Source organism: Phyllobates terribilis, unplaced genomic scaffold (assembly GCF_046119375.1).
Source record: "Phyllobates terribilis strain yellow unplaced genomic scaffold, ASM4611937v1 Scaffold_434__1_contigs__length_1565206, whole genome shotgun sequence".
NCBI lineage: Eukaryota > Metazoa > Chordata > Amphibia > Anura > Dendrobatidae > Phyllobates > Phyllobates terribilis.
In genome coordinates, this window is record NW_027363194.1 from 383165 (window position 1) to 403567 (window position 20403).

The 20403-nt window shown below is 48.0% G+C and overlaps 7 non-coding genes and 2 pseudogenes across 7 annotated transcripts; all 9 read left to right on the forward strand.

The window, feature by feature from the left end:
- Positions 1 to 369: 369 nt before the first annotated feature.
- On the forward strand, positions 370 to 556 carry LOC141227933 (U2 spliceosomal RNA). The gene has a single exon (XR_012294887.1). It is a non-coding gene; the product is annotated as a U2 spliceosomal RNA (small nuclear RNA).
- A 1115-nt stretch (positions 557 to 1671) lies between these two features.
- On the forward strand, positions 1672 to 1749 carry LOC141227938 (U2 spliceosomal RNA; annotated as a pseudogene).
- Positions 1750 to 7292: 5543 nt separating this feature from the next.
- Positions 7293 to 7486, forward strand: LOC141227896 (U2 spliceosomal RNA). The gene has a single exon (XR_012294864.1). It is a non-coding gene; the product is annotated as a U2 spliceosomal RNA (small nuclear RNA).
- A 1115-nt stretch (positions 7487 to 8601) lies between these two features.
- On the forward strand, positions 8602 to 8792 carry LOC141227964 (U2 spliceosomal RNA). The gene has a single exon (XR_012294893.1). It is a non-coding gene; the product is annotated as a U2 spliceosomal RNA (small nuclear RNA).
- A 1115-nt stretch (positions 8793 to 9907) lies between these two features.
- LOC141227942 (U2 spliceosomal RNA) lies at positions 9908 to 10023 on the forward strand (annotated as a pseudogene).
- Positions 10024 to 10547: 524 nt separating this feature from the next.
- LOC141227893 (U2 spliceosomal RNA) lies at positions 10548 to 10731 on the forward strand. Its single transcript, XR_012294861.1, has one exon. It is a non-coding gene; the product is annotated as a U2 spliceosomal RNA (small nuclear RNA).
- Positions 10732 to 11846: 1115 nt separating this feature from the next.
- Positions 11847 to 12037, forward strand: LOC141227965 (U2 spliceosomal RNA). Its single transcript, XR_012294894.1, has one exon. It is a non-coding gene; the product is annotated as a U2 spliceosomal RNA (small nuclear RNA).
- A 1115-nt stretch (positions 12038 to 13152) lies between these two features.
- On the forward strand, positions 13153 to 13343 carry LOC141227872 (U2 spliceosomal RNA). The gene has a single exon (XR_012294842.1). It is a non-coding gene; the product is annotated as a U2 spliceosomal RNA (small nuclear RNA).
- Positions 13344 to 14458: 1115 nt separating this feature from the next.
- On the forward strand, positions 14459 to 14649 carry LOC141227966 (U2 spliceosomal RNA). Its single transcript, XR_012294895.1, has one exon. It is a non-coding gene; the product is annotated as a U2 spliceosomal RNA (small nuclear RNA).
- Positions 14650 to 20403: the final 5754 nt, after the last annotated feature.

Consider the following 20403-nt stretch of genomic DNA (forward strand, 5'->3'; position numbering starts at 1 on the left):
CAGGTCTAGGGGGGGAGTGTGTGGCCATCAGGTTCCGCTCCCCCCTGAACCCCCCTGGCTCTCCTCTTTCGGGAGGAGAGCGTTGTTGGCTCCCCTCTTCCGGGAGGGGAGCACAGTCTTTGGCTCCCAGTGCCTTGCTCGGGTGAGAACTCGGGCAGGTGCTGGGGGTAAGATTGGGTCGCCTCTGGCTTCGGCTGGAGGTGGCTTTTTGTCCCTGTTCCTCGCTGTGGCCTTTTGGCTCGGAGGGACGGGGAATGGTTTGGGGGACCCTTCTCCTTTTGGAGAGGGTTTCAAGAAGACCAGCATCCTAGTGCACTTTTTATGTGGCACTTGTCACTTTTTTAAGCGCACTCGGGTTTTGTACACGAATTCGGGCTTTCGAAAAAAAAAAAAAAAAAAAAAATCTGTTCTTATCAGTTTAATATCTGATACGTCCCCTATCTGGGGACCATATATTAAATGGATTTTCAGAACAGGGAGATGGAAAAAGAGCTTGCTCTGTCCACTCCACGCATTGACCTGGTATTGCAGTATCTCCAGGACCGGTGCACCCCTTCTTTAATGCAGTTTCTAAAATCAGAAAGAATTGAATTCAATGTTTTTTGTTCATTTTGCTTGTTTGTCGGATTTTGGGATGGACTCTTTGGCTTTGCTTTTCTTCTCCTCATTGGATTTTTCATGTTCAAAGTTGCAGAAGCCAGATTACAAGCTCATTTTGGTTCAACTTCAGCAACTGTGCATTGCATTGCCATGTAATGTGATGCAATGCTATCTTTCTAGCTCTCCCTTTTTACTTCCTTTTGGATAAACAGACATATTAGGCAAGCATTTTGGAGCTTTCACCTAAATAACTACAGGTGGTGAGATAAGCTGCACAATATAATTGACCTTTCAGTATATTGTTGCACACACACCATCTATTTAGCAAATGCCCTTGTTATCAACAGCAGCCTTTTAAACTCACCTGAGCTAACAGGTATGTGCGCTGGTTACTCTGCTGCGCTTAAAATTTCTTTTTTGGTTTGCTACAATGCCTTTTCTGAAACGTTGTCTCCTTCTGCTGGAACACTGACTTCTTTCATTTAATGCCTGCAGACTATAAAAGAGAACCCAACCCAAAAAGTTTGGTTGATTAGTCTGTGGCATTCTGTTAAACTGTTGCTTATGGCGGTCTCTGTGAGCTTCTCAGCGACATTCAGCCAGCCAGGTATCCTGCCTGCAGTAGATGGAATGTGGCAATGGAACGCTGGCTGCGCGTGTCATAATAAGCTCTGAGCCTTTATATACCTGTGCACAGCAGCAGCCACCTTCAGTCTGCTGCTGGACAGCCAGCAGCAGCAGCAGCAGGAGAGGTATGTAATCAGGAGCCCTCCTGCTAAGGGTAGACAGCTGCTCGTTCCACCCCACCCCCCGCCTTAATTGGTTCTCCTCCCTTCCAACGGTGTTGAGGCGGGTGGGAACAGCAGGGGGTGAAGGTGCTGTGTTTAAAGAGGTGGAGTTATGCAGATCTAAAACGCGTGGATTGCAGCAGCAGCAAGCCGAAAAGTGCAGGCATGTAAGGGATCTAGAGGTTGACAACATGTCTTCTTAACGGGAGTCCAGGAGCTCATCTCCACAAATGGACTTTTCAGGATCCTTGGGTGGCTCCGTAGTTTGAAACCAATTCTGGTTATCGCTTCTCGGCCTTTTGGCTAAGATCAAGTGTAGTATCTGTTCTTTTAAGAACACAAGAGCTACGATCTACACTTGACGAGAGCGATCGAACTAGGAAGGAGAAGAGCTTCGGAGCCCAGCTGACATCAGAGAACGAAGGCGGATATCGGTGGGAGGAAGAAGCTCTAAAGAATCCAGAAGAAGACGAAGACTCGGAGAAGAATCGGGCTGTCCTGTGGAATCTTCGAGGAAGAAAATCATCGAGACAAAGACCTTTCGGGGAATTTGTCCAGAACACGACGGGAGAAGAATCTGCATAGCTCCACCCATTCCGGGAAGAGTTCCAGATCCAGCTCCAAGAAGTAACTGCAGGAGGAAAGCCATGGCAAGCGCTGCGAGGAAGGCCGAAAAGAAGAGCCTGGAGCTGGGGACAGCCAGGAGGGCCCAGCCAGGAGCCGATTCTGACCCCAAGGACTCTGCCTCCACGACTGGCCAGCAGAAGGGACCCCAGAAGCCCCGCCACGAAGCTCCAGCCCTGGAGCCATGGATGCGGCAGACGGTGGCCCTGAAGCTGAAGGAAGTGGATGGGAGGGTGCCGGACATGTCCTCGGACGTGTTCTGCCAGAAGATGCTGCTGGATCGAGGCTTCTCCAGGTCGGACACCCTCAGCATCCAGACCTTCTTGACGGGGATCTTCTTCGTCACCTTCGCCACTGTGAACACCTGCAGGAGGTTCTGGGAAATGGTAAGCGCAAAAGGACCGGATAATTCTTTCTCTGCCTTTACAGGTAGCTGCCCTATCCAGAGGGATGAAAGGAGGATCACGGTCTCCATGCGCAACCCGCACACCCCAGGCCAAGACATCTGTACCTTCCTGAGACGCTTCTGTTTGGTTGTGAAGGAACCCTCTCACATCCTGAATGGACTCGGCTTCTGGACAGGTAAGTGGTCGGTGACCGTTAGACTTCACAGGGACCTGGCGTACTCAGACGGACTTCGGCACCTGCCCCCGACATTCTCCCTGGGCAACTCCTACGGCCTCATCTATTACCCGGACATGCCGCGGAACTGCAGGAGATGCGGCAAGAACGGCCACGAGATGAAGGACTGCAAGGAGGATGCCTGCAGGATTTGTCGAGTGACGGGACACAGCTCGAAGGACTGCCCGAAGAAGACGTCCTGCAACCTGTGTGGGCTGGCGGCTCATCTGTACAAGGATTGCCCCAGGCGTGAGAGATCCTGGGCATCGGTGGTTGCGACGACCCCAGCTACGGAGGACAAGGCCCCGACGACCAGGCCTGTGAAGGTCAAGGACGCGACGACCAAGGCCCCAGCGGCCAAGGCCGAGACGACCAAGGCCAAAGCGGTCAAGGAGTCGGTGGCCAAAGCCCCAGCGACGGTCCCAGCAGCTCCGAAGCAGAAGAAAAAGTCAAAGGAGGGTAAGAGTTCTGTCACCCCTCTCTCGATCCCTCCCCCTGCCACCCCCGTCCAATCCCCCCCCACCCCGGCCACCCCTGCTGAGGATTCCACTTCCTCTTCCTCCTTCCCCTACTCCTCAGCAGGTGTCCTTTCCCCTGCCCCGGCAGCCACTCTCCCTCCCCAGACCATGGTAGCGGTGGAATTAACCTTTCCTCCACCCGCCGCTATCTATTCCGAGGAGGATTTTCCCCTTCTTGTCTCCCCAGTTCCAACCCGGGGAAAGAGGAAGGTGGAGGACAGCCCTGCTACTGAATCCTCCAAAAAGAAGATTCTGGATTTCGTAGGCGAAAAGGAGGATACCCTCCCTGAGCCAGAAGAGATGGAGCACATGGTTGAGACCCTGGTGGCCGAGCCAGAAGAGGAGGAACTGGTGGTCGCCGAGATTGAGGCCGCGCTGCTTGACCAGATGGAGGAAGAGGGCCTGCTGGTGATCCCGTCACCAGCAGTCAACACCGACGAGGGACCACCCGACCGGAGTGGTAACTAAGGTGTATTGCCTGCGCTAACTTTTTCTTTTTTCCCTACATGATGGCTAATATTAACTTATTTTCCATTAATGTCAGGAGCATCAAGGACAAGTTCAGACGTCAGACTATTTATGCCTTCCTTACTTCCCAGTTGTGTGATGTTTATATGTTGCAGGAATGTTCCCTTCCCTCCTCTAGGTCCTTCAAACATCTGGCCAGGGAGTGGTCCCACGGTCCATCCTACTGGTCCGGTGGGGGTGACTGCAAGTCTGCGGGGGTCGCAATTCTGATCAGGGGGGGCGCATTCACGCTTGAGTCCGTCCAGGAGCTCATCTGCGGCAGGGCTCTTGTTGTAGATGGCAACTGGGCGGGAGAACCTGTCAGGTTCATCAACGTGTATGCGTCCCCACTGAAGAATGAGCGTTTGGAGCTTTTCCAGACCCTGCGGCTTCAGCTTGCCACCACCAGGACCTTAGTGATGGCCGGGGATTTCAACTGCCCCATCGAGGAGGACGGTCGTAGTTCTGGCACATCTGCCAAGTTGGACATCACGTCCAAGCTGCTCATCGAGATGGTAACCGAGGCCTCTCTTCAGGACGTGGTGGGCTCCATGGGGAGAGGCTCCACGAACTATTCGTGGAGCCGACCCGATGGCTCACTCCGCTCCAGGATTGACTTTGTGTTCACCTCTCGGGCAGTCAGGCAGAGTAGGCACTCGATGGTCTCCTGCTTCTTCTCCGACCACAGAGCCATTCACTTACAAGGTGTCCTCGGTGACGGTTTTCCGTCCGGCCCCGGCTCCTGGAAGCTGAATTGTGCTCTGCTGGCTCAGGATGAAGTCGTGGAGGAGCTGAGAGCAGCCTACGCAATGTGGCAGTCCTACAAGGGTAGCTTCCAAACAGTCTCTGATTGGTGGGAATATGTTAAACTTGAGTTTCGCTGTTTCTTTCAGGCCAAGGGTCGACAACAGGAGTGTGAGAAGAGGAGGGACTTCAGAGGGCTGCAGCGCGAGCTGCGGTCGCTGCAGGACCTTCTTCACTGCGGCTGGGACATGAGGGAGGAGCTGGAGGAGACCAAGAAGAGCCTGAAAAGGCACTTTGAGGAGGAGTCCAAGCGAATCATCTTCCGTTCCAAAGTGGAGAATCTGGAGAAGGGTGAGAAATGTAACTCATTCTTTTTCAGGAAACTTCATGCCGGTCACACGCCCCTGAACGAGCTGCGAGACGAGAGCGGAAACATGCGACGTGGGAAGGAGGACGTGATGAGGGTCGTCAGCGACTTCTACAGCGAACTCTACTCCCACAAGACTACCGACCCCGACGCTGCTGATAAGTTCCTGTCAGGTATCACTAACCATCTTGATCCTGCAGGCACGACAGCCTTGGACAAACCTCTGATGGTGGGCGAATTGCTCTCTGCCGCTAAATCCTTTAGGACCGGCAGGACCCCGGGCAGTGATGGTCTTCCAGCGGAGCTCTATGTAGCGCTGGGAGACCTCATCTGTCCGGACCTGTTGGACCTGTACGAGGAGATGGTGGTGGAGGGTAGAATGCCTCCATCTTTGAGGGAAGGAATGGTCACGATCCTGTACAAGCGGAAGGGAGAGAGGTGCGACCTGAGGAATTGGCGTCCCATCACTCTTCTCAACGTGGACTACAAGATCCTGGCCAAGACGATGGCGACACGACTTAAGACGGTCATCGGACGGATCATCCACCCGGACCAGACCTGCGGCATCCCTGGACGTCGCATCGCAGACAGCCTCGCTCTCGTGCGGGACACGGTCGAGTACATCAAGGTCCGCCGCGCACACGCGGCCCTGGTCTCCTTGGATCAGGAGAAGGCCTTCGACCGGGTTTCCCACGAGTTCATGGGCCGAGCTCTGCACCGGTTAGGTTTGGGTAACATGTTTTGTTCGTATGTCCGTCTGATGTATTTTGATATCCACAGCTCGGTGTTGGTGAACGGCTGGAAGACTGACCCCTTCCCTGTCCTCTCTGGGGTCAGACAAGGCTGCCCTCTATCACCTCTTCTTTTTGTTTGTGTTATAGAACTCTTCGCAGAGGCTATCCGGCAGAATGGAGAGATCAGAGGGATCACCGCACCGGGTCCGGGACGACACGAGGTCAAGTGCTCGCTCTACATGGACGACGTCACCGTCTTCTGCGCTGATCGTGGTTCAGTCGACGCCCTCGTCCAGACGTGTGAGAGGTTCGGCCGGGCTTCAGGGGCCAAAGTCAACTGCAGGAAGTCGGAAGCCATGCTCTTCGGGGATTGGCAGCCGGCCTCCTCCGCCCCCTTCCCCTTCAACATTCAACCGGATTTCCTCAAGGTGCTGGGAGTCTGGTTCGGGAAGGAAGGAGCGGCCCTCAAGTCCTGGCAAGAACGCTTGGCCAAGGTGAAGCAACGGATCGGACTCTGGAGCCTCAGACACCTCACTTGTGAGGGTAAGGCACTCGTCCTGCGTAATGAGGTCCTGCCCGTCTTGCAGTACACGGCGCAGGCCTGGCCCCCACACGTCACTGTGTGCAGGGCCATTACCAGGACAGTGTTTCACTTTGTCTGGGGATCCAAGATGGACAGAGTCAGGCGGGCCGTCATGTACAAGGAGCCTCGCAAGGGTGGGAAGGGCGTTCCAGATATCCCCACCCTCCTGCGATCCTCTTTTGTGTGTGATTGTGTCCGCCAGACTTTGCAAGTCAAGAATGGCTCCGCGGGCAGGTCCATGTCTCGCTTCTTCCTGCTTCCTCTTTGGAGGCGACTCGGCTGGGACAAGTGGGACAGCTCCTTCCCCTACAACTGGACGACGCCATGGTTCTACGGAGACGTCGTTCGATTTGTGGGGGAGCATCAACTGGAGGGACTCAAGCCCGACTTGTGGAAGCCCAAAACTATCCACAAGCTAATCAGAGCCAAGGATGACGTGTAGAACATCACAGGACTTCACCAGGACACGCTGGAGACTGTGTGGACAAATGTGTCGTCTGACAGGCTGACCAACGGGCACAAGGACTTGTCGTGGATGGCGATTCAGGGCGGACTGCCCGTCCGGTCATTCATGCATGCCCGGAACCTGTGCAAGACCCGGTACTGCCCAAGGTGCCCCTTCGTGGAGGAAACATCTTTGCACACTTTTTGGGACTGCGGATTTGCACAGCGCCTATTGACTGCACTTGAGGACGACCTGAGGAACTCTGTCCCCAGGGCGAGCCTATCGCACCATTCTGTGCTTTACGGACTCTTCCCTGGGGTTCATACCGTCGGAGCCATCCAGGAGGCTTGGCGCCTTATGAACTGCTTCAAGGATGCCGTTTGGGTCGCCAGGAACCGGCTCATCTTGAGGAGGGAGAGGATGTCCATCCAGGACTGCCGCAGGCTGATCCACAGCCTGCTCAGAGACTATTCCATCATGGACGGTCCGGAGGACGAGGACGAGGACTAAACCCCTCCTCCCCCTCTCCCCTTATGTGTCTTGTCTTTCAATAAAGCTTCGGGCCTGTGATTTTCCCCTCCCCATCCCTTATCACGGTTCGTCGTACTGTATTAATTGACATGCTTTTTCTTTCAGATTGAGTGTTTTGTGTAGCATAGGGGTGTGATGTGTCTAGTTAGTGCGTCGTATCCTCATGCTATGTAAATATGATGTAGAATTCTGTGTGTACTGGGCTGCGGCACTGTACACTGTCTGTTAACTTATTTTTTGTGCTAATAAAAGATATATTCAATCAAAAAAATCTGTTCTTATCAGTTTAATATCTGATACGTCCCCTATCTGGGGACCATATATTAAATGGATTTTTAGAACAGGGAGATGGAAAAAGAGCTTGCTCTGTCCACTCCACGCATTGACCTGGTATTGCAGTATCTCCAGGACCGGTGCACCCCTTCTTTAATGCAGTTTCTAAAATCAGAAAGAATTGAATTCAATGTTTTTTGTTCATTTTGCTTGTTTGTCGGATTTTGGGATGGACTCTTTGGCTTTGCTTTTCTTCTCCTCATTGGATTTTTCATGTTCAAAGTTGCAGAAGCCAGATTACAAGCTCATTTTGGTTCAACTTCAGCAACTGTGCATTGCATTGCCATGTAATGTGATGCAATGCTATCTTTCTAGCTCTCCCTTTTTACTTCCTTTTGGATAAACAGACATATTAGGCAAGCATTTTGGAGCTTTCACCTAAATAACTACAGGTGGTGAGATAAGCTGCACAATATAATTGACCTTTCAGTATATTGTTGCACACACACCATCTATTTAGCAAATGCCCTTGTTATCAACAGCAGCCTTTTAAACTCACCTGAGCTAACAGGTATGTGCGCTGGTTACTCTGCTGCGCTTAAAATTTCTTTTTTGGTTTGCTACAATGCCTTTTCTGAAACGTTGTCTCCTTCTGCTGGAACACTGACTTCTTTCATTTAATGCCTGCAGACTATAAAAGAGAACCCAACCCAAAAAGTTTGGTTGATTAGTCTGTGGCATTCTGTTAAACTGTTGCTTATGGCGGTCTCTGTGAGCTTCTCAGCGACATTCAGCCAGCCAGGTATCCTGCCTGCAGTAGATGGAATGTGGCAATGGAACGCTGGCTGCGCGTGTCATAATAGGCTCTGAGCCTTTATATACCTGTGCACAGCAGCAGCCACCTTCAGTCTGCTGCTGGACAGCCAGTAGCAGCAGCAGCAGGAGAGGTATGTAATCAGGAGCCCTCCTGCTAAGGGTAGACAGCTGCTCGTTCCACCCCACCCCCCGCCTTAATTGGTTCTCCTCCCTTCCAACGGTGTTGAGGCGGGTGGGAACAGCAGGGGGTGAAGGTGCTGTGTTTAAAGAGGTGGAGTTATGCAGATCTAAAACGCGTGGATTGCAGCAGCAGCAAGCCGAAAAGTGCAGGCATGTAAGGGATCTAGAGGTTGACAACATGTCTTCTTAACGGGAGTCCAGGAGCTCATCTCCACAAATGGACTTTTCAGGATCCTTGGGTGGCTCCGTAGTTTGAAACCAATTCTGGTTATCGCTTCTCGGCCTTTTGGCTAAGATCAAGTGTAGTATCTGTTCTTATCAGTTTAATATCTGATACGTCCCCTATCTGGGGACCATATATTAAATGGATTTTTAGAACAGGGAGATGGAAAAAGAGCTTGCTCTGTCCACTCCACGCATTGACCTGGTATTGCAGTATCTCCAGGACCGGTGCACCCCTTCTTTAATGCAGTTTCTAAAATCAGAAAGAATTGAATTCAATGTTTTTTGTTCATTTTGCTTGTTTGTCGGATTTTGGGATGGACTCTTTGGCTTTGCTTTTCTTCTCCTCATTGGATTTTTCATGTTCAAAGTTGCAGAAGCCAGATTACAAGCTCATTTTGGTTCAACTTCAGCAACTGTGCATTGCATTGCCATGTAATGTGATGCAATGCTATCTTTCTAGCTCTCCCTTTTTACTTCCTTTTGGATAAACAGACATATTAGGCAAGCATTTTGGAGCTTTCACCTAAATAACTACAGGTGGTGAGATAAGCTGCACAATATAATTGACCTTTCAGTATATTGTTGCACACACACCATCTATTTAGCAAATGCCCTTGTTATCAACAGCAGCCTTTTAAACTCACCTGAGCTAACAGGTATGTGCGCTGGTTACTCTGCTGCGCTTAAAATTTCTTTTTTGGTTTGCTACAATGCCTTTTCTGAAACGTTGTCTCCTTCTGCTGGAACACTGACTTCTTTCATTTAATGCCTGCAGACTATAAAAGAGAACCCAACCCAAAAAGTTTGGTTGATTAGTCTGTGGCATTCTGTTAAACTGTTGCTTATGGCGGTCTCTGTGAGCTTCTCAGCGACATTCAGCCAGCCAGGTATCCTGCCTGCAGTAGATGGAATGTGGCAATGGAACGCTGGCTGCGCGTGTCATAATAGGCTCTGAGCCTTTATATACCTGTGCACAGCAGCAGCCACCTTCAGTCTGCTGCTGGACAGCCAGCAGCAGCAGCAGCAGGAGAGGTATGTAATCAGGAGCCCTCCTGCTAAGGGTAGACAGCTGCTCGTTCCACCCCACCCCCCGCCTTAATTGGTTCTCCTCCCTTCCAACGGTGTTGAGGCGGGTGGGAACAGCAGGGGGTGAAGGTGCTGTGTTTAAAGAGGTGGAGTTATGCAGATCTAAAACGCGTGGATTGCAGCAGCAGCAAGCCGAAAAGTGCAGGCATGTAAGGGATCTAGAGGTTGACAACATGTCTTCTTAACGGGAGTCCAGGAGCTCATCTCCACAAATGGACTTTTCAGGATCCTTGGGTGGCTCCGTAGTTTGAAACCAATTCTGGTTATCGCTTCTCGGCCTTTTGGCTAAGATCAAGTGTAGTATCTTTTGAAAAGGCAGTTTTGTCCTTGGGCTGCCCTAGTAAATTGATGCATATTACACACTGGTTTGGTGCACTTGTTAGTACGCCAGGTGGCTCATAGAGTTATCTGATGGAAAACATGGCCCTCCAGGATCGAAGTCACTAGGCTGGGTAAGTGTGAGGGCTTTGGAGCAATGTGCCCCAGGAGTAGGCGCCCTGGTGGGAGTCCAAGCTTACTGGGACTGGGAACCCCAGAAAGACTTTGCTTCGTAGCACGCCGCACCTTTGCCAATCATACTTTCTGAGCAACCCCCCCTATTCCTGGCCTCCGGGCTAGGAAGGGGAATTTTTATAAAGCCGGTCGGAGGTCCGGTCAGCTTTGGGCTGAGAAACCAACACAGACTCCAGCTCCACTAGGGTGGCAGCCTAGATGGAAGCTGGGAGCACGAAAACGGCTCTTCTCCGGCTTCGGCTAGGGAGAGCATCGGAGATCCCTGACCCTCGCTGTGGCCTTCTGGCTCGGAGGAATGGGGATGGTTTATTGGGGACCCTCTCCTCCGGGAAGGGTCCACATGAATCCTCGCCTCGTGCGCTGTTTTGGTGTGACTTCGGTCACATTTTTCAGTGCCTTGGATGCAGCTTCAATCAAAAAAAATCTGTTCTTATCAGTTTAATATCTGATACGTCCCCTATCTGGGGACCATATATTAAATGGATTTTTAGAACAGGGAGATGGAAAAAGAGCTTGCTCTGTCCACTCCACGCATTGACCTGGTATTGCAGTATCTCCAGGACCGGTGCACCCCTTCTTTAATGCAGTTTCTAAAATCAGAAAGAATTGAATTCAATGTTTTTTGTTCATTTTGCTTGTTTGTCGGATTTTGGGATGGACTCTTTGGCTTTGCTTTTCTTCTCCTCATTGGATTTTTCATGTTCAAAGTTGCAGAAGCCAGATTACAAGCTCATTTTGGTTCAACTTCAGCAACTGTGCATTGCATTGCCATGTAATGTGATGCAATGCTATCTTTCTAGCTCTCCCTTTTTACTTCCTTTTGGATAAACAGACATATTAGGCAAGCATTTTGGAGCTTTCACCTAAATAACTACAGGTGGTGAGATAAGCTGCACAATATAATTGACCTTTCAGTATATTGTTGCACACACACCATCTATTTAGCAAATGCCCTTGTTATCAACAGCAGCCTTTTAAACTCACCTGAGCTAACAGGTATGTGCGCTGGTTACTCTGCTGCGCTTAAAATTTCTTTTTTGGTTTGCTACAATGCCTTTTCTGAAACGTTGTCTCCTTCTGCTGGAACACTGACTTCTTTCATTTAATGCCTGCAGACTATAAAAGAGAACCCAACCCAAAAAGTTTGGTTGATTAGTCTGTGGCATTCTGTTAAACTGTTGCTTATGGCGGTCTCTGTGAGCTTCTCAGCGACATTCAGCCAGCCAGGTATCCTGCCTGCAGTAGATGGAATGTGGCAATGGAACGCTGGCTGCGCGTGTCATAATAGGCTCTGAGCCTTTATATACCTGTGCACAGCAGCAGCCACCTTCAGTCTGCTGCTGGACAGCCAGCAGCAGCAGCAGCAGGAGAGGTATGTAATCAGGAGCCCTCCTGCTAAGGGTAGACAGCTGCTCGTTCCACCCCACCCCCCGCCTTAATTGGTTCTCCTCCCTTCCAACGGTGTTGAGGCGGGTGGGAACAGCAGGGGGTGAAGGTGCTGTGTTTAAAGAGGTGGAGTTATGCAGATCTAAAACGCGTGGATTGCAGCAGCAGCAAGCCGAAAAGTGCAGGCATGTAAGGGATCTAGAGGTTGACAACATGTCTTCTTAACGGGAGTCCAGGAGCTCATCTCCACAAATGGACTTTTCAGGATCCTTGGGTGGCTCTGTAGTTTGAAACCAATTCTGGTTATCGCTTCTCGGCCTTTTGGCTAAGATCAAGTGTAGTATCTGTTCTTATCAGTTTAATATCTGATACGTCCCCTATCTGGGGACCATATATTAAATGGATTTTTAGAACAGGGAGATGGAAAAAGAGCTTGCTCTGTCCACTCCACGCATTGACCTGGTATTGCAGTATCTCCAGGACCGGTGCACCCCTTCTTTAATGCAGTTTCTAAAATCAGAAAGAATTGAATTCAATGTTTTTTGTTCATTTTGCTTGTTTGTCGGATTTTGGGATGGACTCTTTGGCTTTGCTTTTCTTCTCCTCATTGGATTTTTCATGTTCAAAGTTGCAGAAGCCAGATTACAAGCTCATTTTGGTTCAACTTCAGCAACTGTGCATTGCATTGCCATGTAATGTGATGCAATGCTATCTTTCTAGCTCTCCCTTTTTACTTCCTTTTGGATAAACAGACATATTAGGCAAGCATTTTGGAGCTTTCACCTAAATAACTACAGGTGGTGAGATAAGCTGCACAATATAATTGACCTTTCAGTATATTGTTGCACACACACCATCTATTTAGCAAATGCCCTTGTTATCAACAGCAGCCTTTTAAACTCACCTGAGCTAACAGGTATGTGCGCTGGTTACTCTGCTGCGCTTAAAATTTCTATTTTGGTTTGCTACAATGCCTTTTCTGAAACGTTGTCTCCTTCTGCTGGAACACTGACTTCTTTCATTTAATGCCTGCAGACTATAAAAGAGAACCCAACCCAAAAAGTTTGGTTGATTAGTCTGTGGCATTCTGTTAAACTGTTGCTTATGGCGGTCTCTGTGAGCTTCTCAGCGACATTCAGCCAGCCAGGTATCCTGCCTGCAGTAGATGGAATGTGGCAATGGAACGCTGGCTGCGCGTGTCATAATAGGCTCTGAGCCTTTATATACCTGTGCACAGCAGCAGCCACCTTCAGTCTGCTGCTGGACAGCCAGCAGCAGCAGCAGCAGGAGAGGTATGTAATCAGGAGCCCTCCTGCTAAGGGTAGACAGCTGCTCGTTCCACCCCACTCCCCGCCTTAATTGGTTCTCCTCCCTTCCAACGGTGTTGAGGCGGGTGGGAACAGCAGGGGGTGAAGGTGCTGTGTTTAAAGAGGTGGAGTTATGCAGATCTAAAATGCGTGGATTGCAGCAGCAGCAAGCCGAAAAGTGCAGGCATGTAAGGGATCTAGAGGTTGACAACATGTCTTCTTAACGGGAGTCCAGGAGCTCATCTCCACAAATGGACTTTTCAGGATCCTTGGGTGGCTCCGTAGTTTGAAACCAATTCTGGTTATCGCTTCTCGGCCTTTTGGCTAAGATCAAGTGTAGTATCTGTTCTTATCAGTTTAATATCTGATACGTCCCCTATCTGGGGACCATATATTAAATGGATTTTTAGAACAGGGAGATGGAAAAAGAGCTTGCTCTGTCCACTCCATGCATTGACCTGGTATTGCAGTATCTCCAGGACCGGTGCACCCCTTCTTTAATGCAGTTTCTAAAATCAGAAAGAATTGAATTCAATGTTTTTTGTTCATTTTGCTTGTTTGTCGGATTTTGGGATGGACTCTTTGGCTTTGCTTTTCTTCTCCTCATTGGATTTTTCATGTTCAAAGTTGCAGAAGCCAGATTACAAGCTCATTTTGGTTCAACTTCAGCAACTGTGCATTGCATTGCCATGTAATGTGATGCAATGCTATCTTTCTAGCTCTCCCTTTTTACTTCCTTTTGGATAAACAGACATATTAGGCAAGCATTTTGGAGCTTTCACCTAAATAACTACAGGTGGTGAGATAAGCTGCACAATATAATTGACCTTTCAGTATATTGTTGCACACACACCATCTATTTAGCAAATGCCCTTGTTATCAACAGCAGCCTTTTAAACTCACCTGAGCTAACAGGTATGTGCGCTGGTTACTCTGCTGCGCTTAAAATTTCTTTTTTGGTTTGCTACAATGCCTTTTCTGAAACGTTGTCTCCTTCTGCTGGAACACTGACTTCTTTCATTTAATGCCTGCAGACTATAAAAGAGAACCCAACCCAAAAAGTTTGGTTGATTAGTCTGTGGCATTCTGTTAAACTGTTGCTTATGGCGGTCTCTGTGAGCTTCTCAGCGACATTCAGCCAGCCAGGTATCCTGCCTGCAGTAGATGGAATGTGGCAATGGAACGCTGGCTGCGCGTGTCATAATAGGCTCTGAGCCTTTATATACCTGTGCACAGCAGCAGCCACCTTCAGTCTGCTGCTGGACAGCCAGCAGCAGCAGCAGCAGGAGAGGTATGTAATCAGGAGCCCTCCTGCTAAGGGTAGACAGCTGCTCGTTCCACCCCACCCCCCGCCTTAATTGGTTCTCCTCCCTTCCAACGGTGTTGAGGCGGGTGGGAACAGCAGGGGGTGAAGGTGCTGTGTTTAAAGAGGTGGAGTTATGCAGATCTAAAACGCGTGGATTGCAGCAGCAGCAAGCCGAAAAGTGCAGGCATGTAAGGGATCTAGAGGTTGACAACATGTCTTCTTAACGGGAGTCCAGGAGCTCATCTCCACAAATGGACTTTTCAGGATCCTTGGGTGGCTCCGTAGTTTGAAACCAATTCTGGTTATCGCTTCTCGGCCTTTTGGCTAAGATCAAGTGTAGTATCTGTTCTTATCAGTTTAATATCTGATACGTCCCCTATCTGGGGACCATATATTAAATGGATTTTTAGAACAGGGAGATGGAAAAAGAGCTTGCTCTGTCCACTCCACGCATTGACCTGGTATTGCAGTATCTCCAGGACCGGTGCACCCCTTCTTTAATGCAGTTTCTAAAATCAGAAAGAATTGAATTCAATGTTTTTTGTTCATTTTGCTTGTTTGTCGGATTTTGGGATGGACTCTTTGGCTTTGCTTTTCTTCTCCTCATTGGATTTTTCATGTTCAAAGTTGCAGAAGCCAGATTACAAGCTCATTTTGGTTCAACTTCAGCAACTGTGCATTGCATTGCCATGTAATGTGATGCAATGCTATCTTTCTAGCTCTCCCTTTTTACTTCCTTTTGGATAAACAGACATATTAGGCAAGCATTTTGGAGCTTTCACCTAAATAACTACAGGTGGTGAGATAAGCTGCACAATATAATTGACCTTTCAGTATATTGTTGCACACACACCATCTATTTAGCAAATGCCCTTGTTATCAACAGCAGCCTTTTAAACTCACCTGAGCTAACAGGTATGTGCGCTGGTTACTCTGCTGCGCTTAAAATTTCTTTTTTGGTTTGCTACAATGCCTTTTCTGAAACGTTGTCTCCTTCTGCTGGAACACTGACTTCTTTCATTTAATGCCTGCAGACTATAAAAGAGAACCCAACCCAAAAAGTTTGGTTGATTAGTCTGTGGCATTCTGTTAAACTGTTGCTTATGGCGGTCTCTGTGAGCTTCTCAGCGACATTCAGCCAGCCAGGTATCCTGCCTGCAGTAGATGGAATGTGGCAATGGAACGCTGGCTGCGCGTGTCATAATAGGCTCTGAGCCTTTATATACCTGTGCACAGCAGCAGCCACCTTCAGTCTGCTGCTGGACAGCCAGCAGCAGCAGCAGCAGGAGAGGTATGTAATCAGGAGCCCTCCTGCTAAGGGTAGACAGCTGCTCGTTCCACCCCACCCCCCGCCTTAATTGGTTCTCCTCCCTTCCAACGGTGTTGAGGCGGGTGGGAACAGCAGGGGGTGAAGGTGCTGTGTTTAAAGAGGTGGAGTTATGCAGATCTAAAACGCGTGGATTGCAGCAGCAGCAAGCCGAAAAGTGCAGGCATGTAAGGGATCTAGAGGTTGACAACATGTCTTCTTAACGGGAGTCCAGGAGCTCATCTCCACAAATGGACTTTTCAGGATCCTTGGGTGGCTCCGTAGTTTGAAACCAATTCTGGTTATCGCTTCTCGGCCTTTTGGCTCAGATCTGTAATGGGTCTAGTCATTTGGCTCTCTGTGCGTTAACTCTTGGCCCTGTGGCATCGCCATTTTATGGCTTAAGCCACTTGCTGCTATAAGGAGTTGGCCAGTAGACACGACTAGCGATAATGGGACGCATTCGATACGCTGGGCCCGGTGAGGCTCGAGTGAAGTTTGGAATCCAGATTGATGTGGAAGAAGGCAAAGAAGGAATCTTTACCCTCAGCTTCGTGGTGAAGGAGATTTTGTTTGGACTCCTTGAAGTGAAGAAGGAAGAAATCTTGTGCCTCCAGCAATTCAAAAGCAAGTATAATCTTGTATTTACTTCTATGGCTGTTTGCAACAATTTCTATGATTGTTTGAAAAAGAATCTGGACAATCAATATTTGGATGGGCTGACTTTTGTCATCTTGTATTGCTCCAAAGAGGTACCTCTGACTGTTTTCATGTACAACCCACATGTGGACTTGGCTTTGATTTATGCCTTTCTAAATAGGCACTGCTATATTACCAAGGTGGCAGTAAAAGTCATGAATGAGGAGGAACTATGGACCGGTAAATATCGTTTCATGGTCAAGTTCCGGGAAAGTCCTGATGAACCAGGGGGTATACATTATCCTCCATCAAATTTTTCCATTGGGAGTGAGCGGGGTTACCTGTTCTTCCCCAATGCGCCCAGGTTTTGTCGTCATTGTAGGAGGTATGGCCATACTCAGGAAGCATGCGACATCAGACAGATTATTTGCAGGAAGTGCAATGAGGTGGGTCATTCTTCCAATAATTGCAAAAATGAAATAGTCTGAAACCTCTGTGGAGAGAAGGGGCATGCCTTCAGAGACTGTATATTCCATCCTGGTTCATATGCGGGGGCAGCGGGAAGGGGAAGGAGAAGAAATGAATCTCCTGCACCCACAGCTACAACTCCGACTGCTCCAACTCCGACTGCTCCGATATCTACTCTGGCTTTCCTGGATGAGGAGGAGGCTCGGGTTGCTTTTCCAGAACTGGTTCGTGTGAATGTAAGAGGAAATATGGAGCTGGCACCTGAGCCACCGGTGCAGAGGGCCGCGTCTGTGGCTTCAGATGTCAGTGAGTCTGAGACGATAACTGATGATCGTATAGGCATGGAAGTGGCCCCGGTGGAGGATCTGGAGGCTGAAATTCCAGACATGATGGTTACATTGCAGGGGGAAGAGGAGTCTGATCTGACCAGAACACCGCATGTGGCCTGGAGCGATGTCGTTTCTGACCTTGAGGAGGAGGGAGGTCAGGGGGACTTTGACCCCCAGCGGCGGGATTATAGTTCAGATGAAGATGGAGGCGCTTCAGTGAAGAAAAAGAAGAAAACTGAACCATCCTTTTCCCCTTTAAGTGATTGCAGTGTGAGTCCAGCCCGGGTGTACCCTACTGCATCCGATCCCCAAGATGTGTCTTTTTTGGGGGAAGGCACAAACTACGATATCTGCACGTCCAGCGTCCTACCCCCAGAAGGGTTAGGATGATGTACAGGTGGGCATGTTGTCGTGACCTGCCACATCAAATTAATAGATGGGTGCCCAAGTTGCTCTCAGCATCTTGTCGCTAAATGTTCGGCTGATTAAATCTGAGTCGAGAAAAGTGGCAATTTTGGACTACTTGAGCAACTTGGATGCGGACGTATACTGTGTCCAGGAGTGTGGGATCTCCGATCCCTTAAGTGAAAATGCATGGCCTTTAGGTCAAAGTGTGTGGTCTGGTTCTGTATGTAATAAAAATTGTGGGGTAGGTGTTTTGGTGAAGGGTTATAGTGTTAAGATAGAAAGTTACATGGTGGTGGAGGCGGGGAGGTGTGTAATATGTGAGTTAAATTGTAGGGGGTGGAGGGTTAGGGTGGTAAATATGTATGCACCAATAGATAAAGGGGAGAGGCTGGAAATTTTCGAGAAATTATGTTTTTTTTATCTGGCAAAATGCCAATAATTTTTGTTGGAGATTTCAATTGTGTGACGGAGGGGGATAAGATGGATGTTACAGGTAAAAGACTCAAGAGTCTTGTGGCGGATTTTTCCTTACAGGATGCTGCGGAAGTTTTTTTAGGTAATCCACCTCCTGCGACCTATAAGGCCGACAGGGGAGGCATAGAGTCTAGAATAGACCGTATCTTCTTTTCTTCACAAAATGTTATTTGTAGGAATTTCCAGCAGGAAGATGTTCCCTTCTCTGACCATGTGTGTTTGAGGGCACGTCTAGAAGGTAAGATTTCCTTTGTATATGGTGGTGGCGTGTGGAAACTTAATGTGCGTTTGCTGGAAGATAATAGGATCATGTGTGATTTTAGGCGAATGTATGTTAGGTGGAGGGATAAAAAAAGTGATTTCAGGAATGTGCTTGAGTGGTGGGACTGGATGAAGAGTGAGATTGGTTTTTTCTTTAGAAAAAGGGGCAGGAGGAAAGCAGCAATGAATAGAGTAAAATTTAATGATTTAAGCTCTAGACTGGAGTGGCTGAGGAAGTTAAGGATGATTGGAGTGGATGTGGATGTTTTGATGTGTCAAGTGAAAAAAGAGATTAAGAAATATATTGAGGGTAAAGGGAAAGAAATTATTTACCGTTCTAAGATTGAACATTTGGAGAAAAATGAGAAATGCACAAGGTTTTTTTTCAAAAAAGTTTTTGGGAAGAAAGTAGATATGGATGAGGTGGTGAATGGTGATGGGGTGTGTGTGAGTGGGAAGGATGTGATGCAGGAGGTGGTGTTGTTTTATAAGGAGTTGTATGGGGAAAAATGGGTTGATGATAGGATGTTGACTGATGCTTTGGGGTGTTTAGAAGGTTGTTTGGGTGAGGATGAACGTGAAATATTGGATGATGTAATTGTGTTGGATGAAGTTAAAAAAGTGGTGATGTCTGCGAGTAAGAATAAAACACCTGGGAAGGATGGACTGCCCGTGGAGTTATATGTTAAGGAATGGGACACGATGGGAAATGACTTATTGGAGGTGTGCCAGTATATGTTCACGGAGAATATGTTGAGTGAATCTATGAGAGATGGGGTGGTGGTTTTGGTTCATAAGAAAGGTGATAAAAAGGATTTGGGGAATTGGAGGCCAATCACCCTTTTGAATGCAGACTATAAGGTGTTTAGTAAATTGTTGGCTAGCCGGATGCGGGAAGTGATTGGCGGTGTGGTGGATGAAGATCAAGTGTGTGCAGTGCCTGGGAGAAGTATGACTGAAAATTTGGTGTTGTTGCGTGATGTGATTGGGGATTGTATGAGTCGTAAGCAGAAATGTTTGTTGTTTTCGGTTGATTTTGAAAAAGCTTTTGACCGTGTGTCACATAGCTTTATGTTTAAGGTTTTGTCTAAGATGGGTTATTCCAGGAATTTTGTAAACTGTGTTAGGAGTTTGTATTGTAATGTTTCAAGTGAATTTTTGGTGAATGGGTGGTTGAGTGAGAAAGTGAGAATTAAATCAGGAGTGCGTCAGGGGTGCCCTATGTCCCCTTTTTTGTTTATTAGTGTGATTGAAGTGTTGATGTGTATGGTTAGGAAGGATAAGGTTATGAGAGGTGTGATGATTCCTGGGAGTAATGGAAAGGATGTGAGAATTCTAGGTTACATGGATGATGTAGTGATTGTGAGTGGGAATATGGCTGCGATGAGTAGGGCAAGGTTGATATTAAGTTTGTTTTGTAGTGTCTCAGCTTTTAAGGTCAATTGGACTAAGAGTTCCTTTAAATGTTTTGGTGAGAGGAATGTATGGATGAATGGTGTGAGGTGTGAGGATGGTGCAATAAAGGTGCTTGGGATTAAGTTTAATGATGATTTGAAAGGAAATGAGAGTTGGGAAGATTGTGGGGTGAGAGTGGTGCGCAAGTTGAATTTTTGGCGAATGAGAGAATTAACTCTGACTGGGAAAGTTCTGATTATTAAGGCGGTTATTTTGCCTATTTTGTTGTTTGTTGCGAATGTATATCCTGCTGCTTTTAAGAAAATTAGGAAAACTGAGAAATTCATCTTTAATTTTCTTTGGGGAAGTCGCATGGAGAAATTGAAACGGGAATATGTCTATAAGTTATGTGTAAATGGTGGTTTGGATTTTCCAAATATTGATTTCTTTTTAGGGATTAGTTACGTGAAAATGGTGGTGGTGGTTCTAGGGAAAAGTAATAAGTGTGCTTATATGATGAAGTATTCGGCTGGATGGATGCTTTATGGCTTAAAGTGGGTCAAAAGGGATGCTAGAGTGCCTGTTGCTTTTAAGTGTCCTGTATGGTATGGTTGTGTTGAGAAATTTGTAAGGAAGTATGATTTGTTGTCCGTTAACATGAGTGATTTTAGGCAAAAGAAGAAAGTCATTAGGATGGTGCGTGAGCGTGAGGTGGTATGTAATATCAATGGGTTGAGAGGGGAGGAAGTAACCGAGATGTGGAGAAAATTAAGTATAGATGGTGTGACTAACAGACAGAGAGATATCGCTTGGATGATATTGCATGACATTTTGCCTGTTAGAGATGTGCAAAAGAAGAGGGATTTAGTTAAATCTGAGGTATGCCCGAAGGATGGATGTGGTTTGAGAGAGCATGTTAGACATATGGTATGGGATTGTGATTTTGCATATGATGTATGGAAGGGTATA